Below are 17,717 nucleotides of genomic sequence, written 5' to 3'. Positions count from 1 at the left end.
TATTTAAGTTTTAAGTATCCAAATTTTAAAATTAATAAGTGTTCTTTAACTTGAATAAACAAAATATTTTATTGATGCTCTAATTTTTCAAAATTAAAATACAAACTTAATTGGAATTTGAATCTTTTATTTTTATTTTTTTTTATTTTTTAAATTTTAAAAATATAGTTTTCACATTATCAATTTTGAAAGTTTCACTTTATTTTGTTAAATTGATTATGTTATGTTCCTATACAATATTTTACTTTTGATTTATACTTTAGCACAATATATAATCTTTTACATTGTCATGATTTTTAACAAAAAAATAAAATCGTCACAAAAATAATTAAAAAGGATAAATAATTGTTATTGTTTATTTTATTTTATCTCTAAATAAAAATATGTTTTAGGTACATTAATGGAAATTCTATAAAATCAAATTTAAAATTCATTTTTGTTTATAAATAAAAGAATATTTATTTTTATTTTTCAAAAATAAAAGATAATAAAGATACAATGAAAAAAAGTGACTTCTAAATAATATCTGAAATACAATTAAAAATGCTTAATATAAGACATATTAAATTATATTTCAATTATTTATTTGAGGTTTGTACCGGAAACAATTTGAACTATATATGGAGAACGGGCCGTTCTGGAAGCAGTACGGGGCGTTCTGCTGAGATTGAGAACGGGCCGTTCTGGTTTCAGAACGGGCTGTTCTGCTTTTTGGGAACGGGCGTTCCGATTTTGGAACGGGCCGTTCCAGTTGAGAAATTTGCCCACGTTTGAAGGATCCGGAACGGGCCGTTCCGAAATCAGTACGGGCCGTTCCGGTTGCGCCAGGAGGCCTATAAATAGGGCCAAGGGGGGGTGAAAAATTTATATTGAGCAAGAAGTGGTAATCTTAGAGAGAGAAAGAGGAGAGAGAGAGAGAGAGAGAGAGAAAGAAAGAAAGAAAGAGAGGGAAGAAAAAGGGGATCCAGAGGAGGAGACCCTGCCCAAGTTCCAACTCCGCCTATCCAGGTAAGGGGGGGAGTGAGAACCTCGCTCAGGGGTGTGGGGATAATTGTTGGATAGTTGTTTGTCGGATTGGCCCCCAATCCTTTGCCGTTGTTCTGTCTGATTTTCTATTTACTCTATTTTGTTCCTTGTTGAGGATGCCGTTGTTCTGTTTGATTTTCTATTTACTTTACTTTGTTCTTTGTTGAAGGTGCCGTTGTTCTGTTTGATTTTCTATTTACTCTACTCTGTTTTTGTTAAAGGTGCCGTTGTTCTGTCCGATTTTCTATTTATTATACTTTGTTCTTTGTTGAAAGTAATAAATGAGTATGAAATTAATGTTAATAATAAATGAGTTTTAATATGAACAAGAATGCTCTCTGTGAATTCCTGTGCGGACCTTATGAGGAGTATGAATGACATGACCATGTGAAATATGGACAAATGACATGAGACCTAAGAATGGACTATTGAGACAAACTATGATTATGATACTATGACAAATAATGATATGATGTACTAAATGAAATTATGTAATAAGTTAAATGTTGAGTCCATGAGATTATGAATGTATGACATGCATCATATGCATATATTACTCCAGGTGTGCCGCTGAGGCCGCATACCCACGACTAACAAGGTGTACCTTAGGGTCACCCACGACTAACAAGGTGTACCTTAGGGTCACCCACGATGTAACATGCTAACAAGGTGTACTTTAGGGTCACCAACGATGAATTGTGAATCTTCCGTATGACGCCACATGCATGCATTTATGAGTTGAGTCCATGACATCATAGCATGATAAATGAATATATATGTGATATTTGATTATTTATGTATGTGTATTGTTTACATGTGACTTATATTTGTTGTGTGTGTGTGGGTGTTATTTAACCTTTATTTCTGCACCTGAAACTGAGTGAGATGTTTCTCACTCCCTTGTTGTTTTTGTATATGTTTTAAATTGTGTTGCAGATGATCAGCATCATGGGGATGTTGGTGATGAGGCTTAAGGCTTCAGTGGGGCATGCTCTGATAGGATGTGACATCGGGGCATAGTTATTTTTAGTTTAATATGTTATTGTTTTAATAACTTTAGTTTCTCTTCTTTGTAATTTCTAACGAAGAGATAACGTAGATAAAGTTTATAATTCAAGGAAATTGTATGTTAAGAATTGTAATTTGAACGTTCTTGATAAAAGACCAAAATGAATATCTTTGTTATATTTTATTACATGATTTGGAAAATATAAATTGATTCCTAACTAGGAGGCACTGCCACCTTTACTGGAGTTAATTTATATTTCCTTTATTATTATTTGTATATATATGATTTCTTGTTTTTCACTAAATTGTATTGAAAATCTTAACTTCTTTTCTTTTATAATTTCTACACTGGAGTTATGATTTATGAGTTACAAATGTGAATCTTCTACCTTGTGATATTTGAAATATTTGTCAACTATGAAAGATTTTATTTACCCAAAAAGAAGAAAAGAAATATTTTATTGTTACATTTGTTGTATATTAATAATGGGGTAGAGGGTGTCACATTTAGTGGTATCAGAGCAGGTCGATCTAATCGGCCGTGACTTATCGAGATTCTGTTGTGTACTCTGACATTGTTTTGTTTGTTGTATACTTTGGTGATGCTTTGCTTTGATGATGTTTTGCTTTGATAATGATGATGGTGATGTTCTCCTTGTGTTGATATTGTAAAGTTTGATATTGTTAAGTTATTTTTTTTTTAATTAGAGGAATGATAGTCATGATAGTGTCAGCTAATACCATTATGACCTTTCTTCTTCATTCTTATGATTGTTTAATTGTTTGATACTTACGTAAGAAGTGGTGGTTGAGTAATATCGCTTGTGTTGCAAGCATATGTGCGAGTAGTGGTAGACGAAATATGTTGTTAATATTGTGGGAACTATTGAGGCCTTAGATTTGGGTAAGACATTGATTTATTTTAAAGTGTATTAAGAATTTATGATTGGTAAAATTTTTGAAAGCTATAATTGTAGCAATTGAATCCAAAGATGAGGTATGTTCAGAATTGGAGTTTTGGTATTCTTAAGAAGAGATTGAAGTGTTGATGATTTTTAGAGTTTGATGGTTGCATGAAAATTTTATTTTCTAAGCCTTTTGTACTGAATAGGTGAGTTATTTGGTTTAGATTTGTAGTGGGAAACTTTGATATGAATTTCAGGTGGAAAGGAGCAAGTTTGGAAGGATTAAGGTATTTTGTGGCATAGATGCTGATGCGTTAGTGTGTAGAGAATGTTTGCACTCCCGTTACAGCAACTTTGGTGATCAAAGGTCTAGTGGTAACCATTGAATATATCTATGGTGATTTTTGAATTTTTAGCTAAGAAAATGATTTTTTTAAAAATCTCATGTCTCACTAAGAGTTGTAGCCTATTCACTTAGTGATAGGTTGATATCACGTGGATGAGTAGAACTCTTTATGTGTTGTTTTCTTTGATAGTTGTTAAAAATAGAAGTTAGTCTGTATAATAATGTTTTCGGGTTAGTAGGCAATGCAAGGATAAGAATTGACATGTTTTGAGGTGTTTTCATGTGGATTGAGAGGTTGTTTAAGGTTATATGATGCTATGTGGTAAAGGTTGTTCATGTACATGCTTATGGATGATATATATGAAGGTTTAAAGTAGGCATTCTAATATGACTTGATGTGCATGTATGTCGATATGTGAATAGAAGACCTTAGGGATCAAATGGTGAATGTTGTATGGTTAGTGATATTGATCTTAGGATGTGATATGATCATATTGTAGTTGAAGGTGAAGATATATCCAAGACGGTTGTATGTTAAGTTTTCTAGTCCCTGTAAATTTCAGTTAAGGTGAACATGAATCTGTCTTAGGTAGAAGTTATGTTTAAGCAGAGAGATATCTAAGCAAGTTAGCGAGAATAAAAGTTTTATGAGGCTTACTATTGGAGATTTATTGAAAGAATTTCTAGGATAGCATTGCCCTTGACTACATTCACTATGAGGGGTATTGTCTTTATGTGAGATAGTAAGTATAAGAGTAGTTCTAACTCTTATGGCAAGATTGACTAGTGATAATATTACCTGACTCTAGTAAGTCTTATGTGGGATATAGTGATGACTTTGAAGACAGGTTTGGGTGGATTATTGATGCAAAGGTAGTAACTTATGTTTTTAAGCATCTAGGAAATGGAAAATTCATGAGAGAAATTACCTTGAATTAGAAGTTGTAATAGTTACGCTTGAGATTTTAGAAACACTATTGAGATATTTAGTGATTATAAGGATCTTAAATATCTGTTTGATCCGAAGGAATTGAATATGAGATAGAAGAGATAGTTGGAAATTGTAAGGATTAAGATTTTAATCTTAGTTGTTATCTGGGTAAACCTATAGCAGTCGATGCTTTGAATAGGAAATATCTATATTTATCTTTCTTTATGGTCAAAGAGATATATCTTTTGGCTCAAGTTAGGAATTTAAGTTTGATTTGTGAAATTACTCCTAGTAGTAAGGGACTATGTATGACTCGATTAACGAATGGATTATTCAAAGGATATTGAATAAGCATATTAGTCGATTCATTTTGGTGGCCAGGTATGAGATTATAGGACAAGGTAGTGAATAAGAGTTTTCTTGGAGTATAAATAAAGTGGTAAGACTTGAAGACCGAGTATGAGTACATAGTGAACTTACAATTAGGTGCCTAATCATTGGAGAAGATTATACAAGTTAAACTAATATGGTGACAAATGTCCTGAGTAGGATGAACATTTATCTATCATTTTGATGATATAAGGGTTGAGTTTGATTGAGTAGATTAGAAACTTAAGCATGATGTGTGAGCTCACCCTTAGGAACATTGAATTGAATATGTTGAAAGGATTAATAATGAGATTAGAAGACTCAGGAGTTAGATTCTTTCTTAGTGACCCAAGTGGAAAAGATTGGTAGGAATATAAATAGCCTTTTACAAGTGGAAGTTGATGGTGTTTCGGGATACAAGGATATAATCTATGTGCCTAGTAAACCCAAATTAAGGAAGATGATCTTAGAGAAAGGACATAAGAATATTTTTAGCATTTATTTAAGAGTTACTGAAATGTATCAGAGTGGCGCAGCGGAAACATGATGGTCTAAAGAGAAGTAGAGAAGTTGAATCAAGGTGTAGAAAGTAAGTTTAAATTTGGAGTGGATGGAGTGTTGAGATTTAAGGATGGGTTGTATATTCCAAATGTGCCAGAACTTAAGAGAGCAATCTTGGAAGAAGGTCATAAGAGCAGTCTTAGTATTCATCTAGGAGTTACTAAGATGTATCAATATCTTAAGAAGATGTTTTGGTGGCCTAAGATGACGGAGGAAGTGGAGGAATTTGTGTATGCTTGCTTAGTATGTTAGAAAGTTAAGGTCGAACACCAAAAACTTTCAGATTTAATACAACCTTTAGACGTTCTAATTTGAAAATAAGATTCTGTATCTATGAATTTAGTTGTAGTTATGTATGATATTCTTAAGAAATTTGATCTTATTTGGATTAATGGATAGGCTTACCAAGTCTGCTCACCTTGAACTTATTAACATTAGACATTTCTTGGAGAGATTGATAGAGTTGTACATCAATAAGGAAATTTTGAAGAAAGTGTTACATGGGAGTTAGAAAGCAAGATGCGAGAAACTTATCTATTTTTGTTTTCAGGAAAATTTCGGGGACGAAATTTCTAAAAGGAGGGGAGAATTGTAACACCCCAATTCCTTAAAAGGATATTTTTATTAATAATGGCATTTTCGTAATTATTGATGGCATTTTCGTAATTTTAATAAAGGGACAAGGGTATTTCTGGGTTTCGGAACGGGCCGTTCCAAATGCAGAACGGGCCGTTCCAAAAGAAGGAATATGCTTGTTTTTAAAGACCCAGAACGGGCCTGGAACGGGCCGTTCTGGTATGGAGAACGGGCCGTTCTGGAAGCAGTACGGGGCGTTCTGCTGAGATTGAGAACGGGCCGTTCTGGTTTCAGAACGGGCTGTTCTGCTTTTTGGGAACGGGCGTTCCGATTTTGGAACGGGCCGTTCCAGTTGAGAAATTTGCCCACGTTTGAAGGATCCGGAACGGGCCGTTCCGAAATCAGTACGGGCCGTTCCGGTTGCGCCAGGAGGCCTATAAATAGGGCCAAGGGGGGTGAAAAATTTATATTGAGCAAGAAGTGGTAATCTTAGAGAGAGAAAGAGGAGAGAGAGAGAGAGAGAGAGAGAGAGAAAGAAAGAAAGAAAGAGAGGGAAGAAAAAGGGGATCCAGAGGAGGAGACCCTGCCCAAGTTCCAACTCCGCCTATCCAGGTAAGGGGTGTAACGACCCACCCTAGGCCGTCACATCAATAACCAACCAAAATAAAATGATATATAATATAGAAAATAGAGCAAAAGCCAGCTACGCTAGAGTGTAATTATACAATAACATATAAATTGTTTCCAAAATATATAATATAATCTGCTATAGCAGAGTCATCATCCTTAGTAAAGTTATACAGTAATCCAAAAGATAATATAATATAGACACCCTAGGTGCTGGTCAAGCTCTAAACCTTGCTACTACTCAAAGCAGCTATCAGAAGACTTCTTGCTATCCCAAGCCTCACACCTGATCTGCTCCCCCACAAAGTGAGATCATCACAGTCCAAACCACATGGAAAACATGCAAGGGTTAGCACATATAAAACCAACCATAGTACATGATAAAATATCATTAAACAGATATTTATCCATAATATATATATATATCCGCACCAAGGAAATAAACCTTATAAATAGTTATTTCCATGCCAAATATAAATCAAATCTAAAATCCAATGCATACAATCCACACCATTTGTATACATATTCCACATCCAGAAACAAAGTCACACCACTGTATAATTATTCCATGATCTCACACCAACATATCCTCACAATGTTGGCCTCAACACCATCCACCAAGTGTTGACACGCACGCTGAAACATATCAGCAACCCAGGAATCACACCTGACCTCTCATGGAATTATACAGCTGGAATTACGTCGTCACGTAACCCTGGTGATCATGGCCACTTCATCCATCGGTATGACTCGGCCTGGCCCCCATACCGGTAGCAAATAGAATACTTAAAGGAGTACTTCAGAATCCACCTAACATCTGAAGTGGTTTATCATATAACCTTTGGAAAAGTTCCACATTGGAATCCTCACCATGGGATTCCCAATTTCATATTTTTCCAAAGATTATATCCTGATCTCACCAAGAGATCTAATCCATACCATAACCTTACTCCTTTAAGTCCTATTTACTTTTTTTTTCCAAACCACATGCATATAGCATATTCCACAATTACATGCAATCATTTCCAAAATCATGTCACATTCCATACCCAATATATATCATCATAATTAATTAAACACCCAAAACAACTATAACCAACTTAACCAAATTACCCTTTATGAAATGACAATCTTCACATAAAATAGCATATTAAGAGTTATACTACTCCTATCATGCTCATACTTATCTCATATGAAAGATAAGAAGATTTCCTACAACTCGTATGAAGACATCAAGTCCTAATTCCATCATTTACTTTGTTGAAAATGCTAAAAACCGTAACAGCTATAACCAATGCTGACAGCTTGACCCCTGTTCACTAAAACAGTCATATATGGAGTTCTAGACCTCCTTTTTGGATGATTCCAACGCCATTGGAAAGCTAACATCCAAGGCTAAAACTTTCATGAAGAACTCAAAACCAAAACACGCACGCCCGGCGCACTAATATCCAGCCCGGCGCAAAACTCAAACAGAGACCTCGGTTTTTAAATTGAGCCCGGCGCGACTTGCCTCGCGCCCGGCGTGATTTTGCAATGATGGTCTCTGATGAATTCAAGCCCGGCGCGAAGAACTGAGCCCGGCGCACTAGCGACCAGAAACCCTCGAAAACCTCAAAATTCCTTCCAATCATGAATCTAATCCAAAATATACGAGTTTGAACCATTACAAAGCATAAACACTATCCAAAAACAACATTTTAAGCAATAAAATCAAGTATTAACCATTATACCATAGAAATCATGAAGAAATCATGAAAACCCTATCAAACCCCTTTTTCCTCAATCCATCCTTAATCAAGCTTAAATCATGAAATTAATATGATATTTCAAACCCATACATACTAGATTAAGTCTTATAAGTACTACCCTTACCTCAGAAACTTCAGAAATGCAAGATTTGGACAAACCCCCAAATTCCCAATTCAAACTTCAATCTCAATTTTCAAGGCTTTAGAGGCCAAATCTCCTGAAACTCCAGTTGTGAAGATTGATCCTGGCTTGATAAGCTTCCCAAATATGTCCTCAGTTTCCCTCCGGACCAGAGCCTTTCTCTCTCTACTTTCTCTCTCTAAAAACTGTCTCTGCTGACCAAAAATGAAAACCTCCGGTCCTAAGCCCCTATATATAGCCATTTTCGAAAATTTCCAAATTTCACCCTTAGCACCTATTCACCTCAAATATCCTATTCCTTGAAGTATTTCAACTCCCTAAGCTCTGAAACAACCTCAAATTCACTCAGAAAGACTAGATTTATCTTATGTTCCTATCCTTCGATCTCCTACCCATCTTATTCCTCTCCATGCAATACTCACAACTCACCACCATATGAAATGCAACATGTGTCAACACACAAACAAATATCACTTTCAGATATAGATGCTTGGAATAATGAGTTGCATGCCATAATACTTCACTTAACCAAGATGAGAAGGAAGGTGATCAGTCTTCTTCCCTCTTAGTACAAGTTCAGTATAATGGTGTACAATGCATCATTCACCAAATACATGCACAGAGATAAGTACATTTCAAATTCACACATTCATAATCCAAATAAACAACTTATACATACATGCATACATACATACATATATATTGAATATATATATATACCAAATAGTTTGGTATTTCCATGGTGTTACAACTCTCCCCAACAACAAAAATTTTCGTCCCCGAAAATTCACTTACTCATAAAGAGATATGGGTATTGATCCTTCATTCTATCTTCCAACTCCCAAGTGGCTTCATTAGTAACCTCATCCCAAATAACCTTTACCAAATTGATAGATTTACCCCGCAATTGCTTAACTTTCCTATCTGCCACTGAAACTGGCTGTTTCTCAAAAGTTAAATTTTCCTTAACTTGTACTGCCTCTGATTCCAAGACATGACTCGGATCGTGAATATACTTTCTCAACTGTGAAACATGGAACACATCATGCAGATTAGAAAGGAATGGAGGTAATGCAATCTGATATGTCACTGGTCCAATCCTCTTGAGAATTTGATACGGTCCAATAAACTTAGGATTCAACTTCTTAGCTTTGATAGCTCTTCCCACACCTGTGGTAGGAGTTATCTTCAAAAATACATGCTCTCCCTCTGAAAACTCCAAAGGTTTCCTCCTCTTGTCTGCATAAGACTTTTGCCTACTCTAAGTAGCTCTCATTCTTTCCTGAATTTGTTTCACCTTTTCAGTAGTCTGTAAGATGATCTCTGGTCCCACCATCACTGATTCTCCCTCTTTAAACCAACACAAAGGTGTTCGACATTTCCTCCCATATAGAGCCTCAAACGGTGCCATTCCTATACTTGCATGAAAACTGTTATTATAAGTGAACTCGACCAAAGGCAACATCTCTTCCCAATTCCCTAGATGATCCAAAATACAAGCCCTCAACAAGTCCTCCAAAGATTGGATAGTCCTCTCAGACTGCCCATCAGTCTGTGGGTGATAAGCAGAACTGAGTCTCAACTTAGTCCCTAATGCCTGATGCAAACTCTGCCCTTGTATCTCAAAACTCCATCCATATCTTGTTCAAATCCTTCAGCTTTCTCAGAACCCAACAATTCTCTAACCTTGTTCAATCCCGTATCCTGAACTTGTTTTTGTTTCACCATCTCCAAGAAATCACTAGTAATGGTAGTCATACCACAACTAATAAAATTTGTGGCAACAACAACATTAAGATTCATATCCCTAAATTTCTCCACTAATTCCATCTCCTTGACCATCATGTAAGACATATGAAGAGATTTTCTGCTCAAAGCATCTGCCACCACATTTGCTTTACCTGGATGGTACATTAACTGAAAATCATAATCTTTCAAAAACTCAATCCACCTCCTTTGCCTCATATTTAACTCTTTCTGATCAAACAAATATTTCAAACTCTTATGATCACTGCACACATCAAACTTTGCTCCATAGAGATAATGTCTCCAAATCTTCAAAGCAAAAACCACCGCAGCCAACTCTAGATCATGCGTAGGATAATTCCGTTCATGAGTCTTTAACTGCCTAGATGCATAGGCCACAACCTGCCTATCTTGCATAAGAACACATCCTAAACCTTGATGAGATGCATCACAATAAACTTCAAAAGATTTATTGGGATCTGGCAGTATCAACACTGGAGACGACGTCAGTTTCTCCTTTAACTCTTGAAAACTCCTCTCACACTCCTCTATCCATACAAAAGGATGATCCTTCCTAGTCAGCTGTGTCAAAGGCATAACTATTTTAGAAAATCCTTCTATGAATCTTCTATAATAGCCAGCCAATCCCACAAAATCTCTAACTTCAATAACTGATTTCGGACGCTCCCACCTCAAAACCGCTTCCACCTTAGTAGGATCAACTGCAATTCCTTGTGCAGAAATCACATGACCCAAGAACTTAACTTTAGATAGCCAAAACTCACATTTTGACAACTTTGCAAATAATTGTTTCTCTTTCAATACCTGCAAAACTACCCTCAAATGTTCTCTATGTTCTTCCATAGATCTAGAATAAATCAAAATGTCATCAATGAACACCACAACAAACTTATCCAGAAAGGGTCTGAAAATCCTGTTCATATAATCCATGAAAATAGCTGGAGCATTCGTCACTCCAAAAGGCATGACAACATACTCATAATGGCCATATCGAGTCCTGAAAGCAGTCTTTGATATGTCCTCTTCCTTTACCCGAATCTGGTGATACCCAGATCTCAAATCAATCTTGGAGAAAATAGTAGCTCCCCTTAACTGATCCATCAAATCATCTATCCTTGGCAAAGGATACTTATTCTTGATTGTCAATTTATTTAACTGCCTGTAATCCACACATAACCTCACACCACCATCTTTCTTCTTTACCAATAACACTGGTGCTCCCCACGAAGATACACTAGGTCTGATCATCTGCTTCTCCAAAAGCTCCTCAACCTGCTTTTTCAATTCAAACAACTCCGCTGGTGCCATTCTATAAGGAGAAATGGACACTGGTCCCGCCCCTGGTATAAGATCAATACTAAACTCTAACTCTCGCTTTGGTGGTAATCCCGGAACATCATCCGGAAAAACCTCTGGAAATTCTCTAACAACATCAATACTATTCAACAACTTTTCATTCTCTATACTAATAAAAGATAAGATCATAAACCCAAGAGCTCCATTCTTCAACAACCCATCCACCTGTCTATTAGAAATAAATCTCTCCTGTTCATCAGTAGGAAAGATTAATTTCTTCTCTGAACAATCTATCAAAATCCTATTGGCAGAAAGCCAATCCATCCCTAAAATCACATCCAAATCGGATAGAGGTAAACAAAACAAATTCACTTTATAATAACGCCCTTCCACCTCCACTGGACATCTCAAACAAACTTCAGAAGTCAAAATAGACCCTGAAGCTGGGGTAGAAACAACTAGATCCACACACACGGAACTCACTACTAAATTTAACCTTGCCACGCATTCATAAGAAATAAAAGAATGTGAAGCACCAGAATCAAATAGAATAAAAATATCATTACCATTAGCTTTGCCCTTTCCTTTTACCAGTTCAGATGACGTTTCAGCTTCAGCACCTGTTAAAGCAAAGACACGACCTGCTACAGTAGGCCGATCCACTTTCTGGTTCTCTCTAGCTGGTGTATTTCTGACATTGCAATCTTTAGCCATATGACCCACCTTGCCACATTTAAAACATGCATAGTTCTTTGTAGGACAGTCCCTCATCATATGTGGGCCTCCACATGTATAACATCTAATACTCTGAATAGGTCCTGTAGTAGTGGTTCCCATCGGTTTCTTATTAGCATTTCCAATTTGAAACTGGGATGGTCTCTTTTGAGGATGTTTCCCCCTACCAAATCCAGATGATCCCTCTGGACCCTTTGCCATTTTATTTCCTCCTTCAAATCTTTCCACTGTTTTTGCCTTTTCAACTAAAACTGGAAACTCCATAATTCCCATAGGAACAATAGTCTTTCTCAGCTCAAATCTTAGACCCTCACTAAACTTCCTGCACCTCCAGGCTTCAGTGATAGCTTGAGAATAGTATCTAGTCAAGTGTTCAAACTTGACCACATACTCTTGTACTGACATATTTCCTTGCTGCAGTCTCAAAAACTCAGCTTCCTTAGCATACCTTGCACTATCTGGAAAATATTTCTCTAGGAATACCTTTTTAAAGTTTTCCCAATTTACTGCCTCCCCTCTAGCCTCCATCATAGCTTGAGCACCTTTCCACCAGAAACTAGCCTCACCCACTAACATATAAACAGCATAAACTAGCTTCCTCTCCTCAGGGCATTGCATCACCATGAAGATTTTCTCCATCTCCTCAATCCATTGGTCAGCAACTTCAGGTCCATCAACACCTGTAAATTGAGGAGGATTCCCTTTTCTGAACTCTGACAAGCCCTTATACTCATCAGGTACCTCAGCCCTAGCTGCTTCAGCTGCAGCCCGATTGGTCTCCATCTGAGCCAACAAAGTATTCTGCTGTCCAATAGCAGTAGCAATTTGCTCCATAGCCTGAGCAATCTGTTGCGCATTCATGCCTGAAGAAAGATTAGAATTGTTTCCCCTACCAACCATCCTAATCAAGATGAAAGATCAAGGAACCCATGAGTTTACACCAAAACACATAAGAAATTCCTTTCAAAAATCTATTTCCTCACAACAGAAACATAACAAGACCATTTCCCACAAATCCTAAAGAGACTCGACCAGCTCTGATACCAAAACTGTAACGACCCACCCTAGGCCGTCACATCAATAACCAACCAAAATAAAATATATAAAATAAAGAAAATAGAGCAAAAGCCAGCTACGCTAGAGTGTAATTATACAATAACATATAAATTGTTTCCAAAATATATAATATAATCTGCTATAGCAGAGTCATCATCCTTAGTAAAGTTATACAGTAATCCAAAAGATAATATAATATAGACACCCTAGGTGCTGGTCAAGCTCTAAACCTTGCTACTACTCAAAGCAGCTATCAGAAGACTTCTTGCTATCCCAAGCCTCACACCTGATCTGCTCCCCCACAAAGTGAGATCATCACAGTCCAAACCACATGGAAAACATGCAAGGGTTAGCACATATAAAACCAACCATAGTACATGATAAAATATCATTAAACAGATATTTATCCATAATATATATATATATCCGCACCAAGGAAATAAACCTTATAAATAGTTATTTCCATGCCAAATATAAATCAAATCTAAAATCCAATGCATACAATCCACACCATTTGTATACATATTCCACATCCAGAAACAAAGTCACACCACTGTATAATTATTCCATGATCTCACACCAACATATCCTCACAATGTTGGCCTCAACACCATCCACCAAGTGTTGACACGCACGCTGAAACATATCAGCAACCCAGGAATCACACCTGACCTCTCATGGAATTATACAGCTGGAATTACGTCGTCACGTAACCCTGGTGATCATGGCCACTTCATCCATCGGTATGACTCGGCCTGGCCCCCATACCGGTAGCAAATAGAATACTTAAAGGAGTACTTCAGAATCCACCTAACATCTGAAGTGGTTTATCATATAACCTTTGGAAAAGTTCCACATTGGAATCCTCACCATGGGATTCCCAATTTCATATTTTTCCAAAGATTATATCCTGATCTCACCAAGAGATCTAATCCATACCATAACCTTACTCCTTTAAGTCCTATTTACTTTTTTTTTTCCAAACCACATGCATATAGCATATTCCACAATTACATGCAATCATTTCCAAAATCATGTCACATTCCATACCCAATATATATCATCATAATTAATTAAACACCCAAAACAACTATAACCAACTTAACCAAATTACCCTTTATGAAATGACAATCTTCACATAAAATAGCATATTAAGAGTTATACTACTCCTATCATGCTCATACTTATCTCATATGAAAGATAAGAAGATTTCCTACAACTCGTATGAAGACATCAAGTCCTAATTCCATCATTTACTTTGTTGAAAATGCTAAAAACCGTAACAGCTATAACCAATGCTGACAGCTTGACCCCTGTTCACTAAAACAGTCATATATGGAGTTCTAGACCTCCTTTTTGGATGATTCCAACGCCATTGGAAAGCTAACATCCAAGGCTAAAACTTTCATGAAGAACTCAAAACCAAAACACGCACGCCCGGCGCACTAATATCCAGCCCGGCGCAAAACTCAAACAGAGACCTCGGTTTTTAAATTGAGCCCGGCGCGACTTGCCTCGCGCCCGGCGTGATTTTGCAATGATGGTCTCTGATGAATTCAAGCCCGGCGCGAAGAACTGAGCCCGGCGCACTAGCGACCAGAAACCCTCGAAAACCTCAAAATTCCTTCCAATCATGAATCTAATCCAAAATATACGAGTTTGAACCATTACAAAGCATAAACACTATCCAAAAACAACATTTTAAGCAATAAAATCAAGTATTAACCATTATACCATAGAAATCATGAAGAAATCATGAAAACCCTATCAAACCCCTTTTTCCTCAATCCATCCTTAATCAAGCTTAAATCATGAAATTAATATGATATTTCAAACCCATACATACTAGATTAAGTCTTATAAGTACTACCCTTACCTCAGAAACTTCAGAAATGCAAGATTTGGACAAACCCCCAAATTCCCAATTCAAACTTCAATCTCAATTTTCAAGGCTTTAGAGGCCAAATCTCCTGAAACTCCAGTTGTGAAGATTGATCCTGGCTTGATAAGCTTCCCAAATATGTCCTCAGTTTCCCTCCGGACCAGAGCCTTTCTCTCTCTACTTTCTCTCTCTAAAAACTGTCTCTGCTGACCAAAAATGAAAACCTCCGGTCCTAAGCCCCTATATATAGCCATTTTCGAAAATTTCCAAATTTCACCCTTAGCACCTATTCACCTCAAATATCCTATTCCTTGAAGTATTTCAACTCCCTAAGCTCTGAAACAACCTCAAATTCACTCAGAAAGACTAGATTTATCTTATGTTCCTATCCTTCGATCTCCTACCCATCTTATTCCTCTCCATGCAATACTCACAACTCACCACCATATGAAATGCAACATGTGTCAACACACAAACAAATATCACTTTCAGATATAGATGCTTGGAATAATGAGTTGCATGCCATAATACTTCACTTAACCAAGATGAGAAGGAAGGTGATCAGTCTTCTTCCCTCTTAGTACAAGTTCAGTATAATGGTGTACAATGCATCATTCACCAAATACATGCACAGAGATAAGTACATTTCAAATTCACACATTCATAATCCAAATAAACAACTTATACATACATGCATACATACATACATATATATTGAATATATATATATACCAAATAGTTTGGTATTTCCATGGTGTTACAAGGGGGGGAGTGAGAACCTCGCTCAGGGGTGTGGGGATAATTGTTGGATAGTTGTTTGTCGGATTGGCCCCCAATCCCTTGCCGTTGTTCTGTCTGATTTTCTATTTACTCTATTTTGTTCCTTGTTGAGGATGCCGTTGTTCTGTTTGATTTTCTATTTACTTTACTTTGTTCTTTGTTGAAGGTGTCGTTGTTCTGTTTGATTTTCTATTTACTCTACTCTGTTTTTGTTAAAGGTGTCGTTGTTCTGTCCGATTTTCTATTTATTATACTTTGTTCTTTGTTGAAAATAATAAATGAGTATGAAATTAATGTTAATAATAAATGAGTTTTAATATGAACAAGAATGCTCTCTGTGAATTCCTGTGCGGACCTTATGAAGAGTATGAATGACATGACCATGTGAAATATGGACAAATGACATGAGACCTAAGAATGGACTATTGAGACAAACTATGATTATGATACTATGACAAATAATGATATGATGTACTAAATGAAATTATGTAATAAGTTAAATGTTGAGTCCATGAGATTATGAATGTATGACATGCATCATATGCATATATTACTCCAGGTGTGCCGCTGAGGCCGCATACCCACGACTAACAAGGTGTACCTTAGGGTCACCCACGACTAACAAGGTGTACCTTAGGGTCACCCACGATGTAACATGCTAACAAGGTGTACTTTAGGGTCACCAACGATGAATTGTGAATCTTCTGTATGGCGCCACATGCATGCATTTATGAGTTGAGTCCATGACATCATAGCATGATAAATGAATATATATGTGATATTTGATTATTTATGTATGTGTATTGTTTACATGTGACTTATATTTGTTGTGTGTGTGTGGGTGTTATTTAACCTTTATTTCTGCACCTGAAACTGAGTGAGATGTTTCTCACTCCCTTGTTGTTTTTGTATATGTTTTAAATTGTGTTGCAGATGATCAGCATCATGGGGATGTTGGTGATGAGGCTTAAGGCTTCAGTGGGGCATGCTCTGATAGGATGTGACATCGGGGCATAGTTATTTTTAGTTTAATATGTTATTGTTTTAATAACTTTAGTTTCTCTTCTTTGTAATTTCTAACGAAGAGATAACGTAGATAAAGTTTATAATTCAAGGAAATTGTATGTTAAGAATTGTAATTTGAACGTTCTTGATAAAAGACCAGAATGAATATCTTTGTTATATTTTATTACATGATTTGGAAAATATAAATTGATTCCTAACTAGGAGGCACTGCCACCTTTACTGGAGTTAATTTATATTTCCTTTATTATTATTTGTATATATATGATTTCTTGTTTTTCACTAAATTGTATTGAAAATCTTAACTTCTTTTCTTTTATAATTTCTACACTGGAGTTATGATTTATGAGTTACGAATGTGAATCTTCTACCTTGTGATATTTGAAATATTTGTCAACTATGAAAGATTTTATTTACCCAAAAAGAAGAAAAGAAATATTTTATTGTTACATTTGTTGTATATTAATAATGGGGTAGAGGGTGTCACATTTTTCACGAAAGAACCAAACATATAGAAATAGATTGTCATACTGTCAGAGAAAAAATTGAATCAGGCTTTCTTCATTTGATGCCTATCACCTCAAAGGAACAAGTTGCTGATGTCTTGACAAAACCCTTAGCCTCTGGTCCCTTCCAAGTTCTTATATCCAAGCTTGGAATGTATGATATATACATTCCACCTTGAGGGGGCATGTTACAAAATATAATGTGAACAACAGTTTACTGTTAGTTAGTTTTTTTATCTTTCTCAATTAGTTTGATTAATTACAATTAGTTAGTTGTTATCATTGTTTTTTCTTCTATAAATACTCAGCCTTGTATTTTTATTTTGTGACTTTTATAATCTTCTTTCTCTATTTTTCTGCAATAAGAAATTTTCTTAATTCTCTTCAAAATTATTTCTTTTGTGGTTCTTAATCTACATACTATACCATG

General features: G+C 36.1%; 1 long non-coding RNA gene across 1 annotated transcript; it reads left to right on the top strand.

Annotated features, from left to right (window-relative positions):
* Window positions 1–886: 886 nt before the first annotated feature.
* On the top strand, window positions 887–17,663 carry LOC145954484 (uncharacterized). The gene is made up of 3 exons (XR_014431690.1): window positions 887–1,008; window positions 1,963–6,334; window positions 16,692–17,663. It is a non-coding gene; the product is annotated as an uncharacterized LOC145954484 (long non-coding RNA).
* Window positions 17,664–17,717: the final 54 nt, after the last annotated feature.

The sequence above is a fragment of the Cajanus cajan genome, chromosome 2, assembly GCF_000230855.2.
Source record: "Cajanus cajan strain Asha chromosome 2, NIPB_CcT2T_4, whole genome shotgun sequence".
Taxonomy (NCBI): Eukaryota; Viridiplantae; Streptophyta; class Magnoliopsida; order Fabales; family Fabaceae; genus Cajanus; species Cajanus cajan.
The sequence above is the reverse complement of the archived record's forward strand: the minus strand, read 5'-3'. Positions and strand labels throughout refer to the sequence as shown.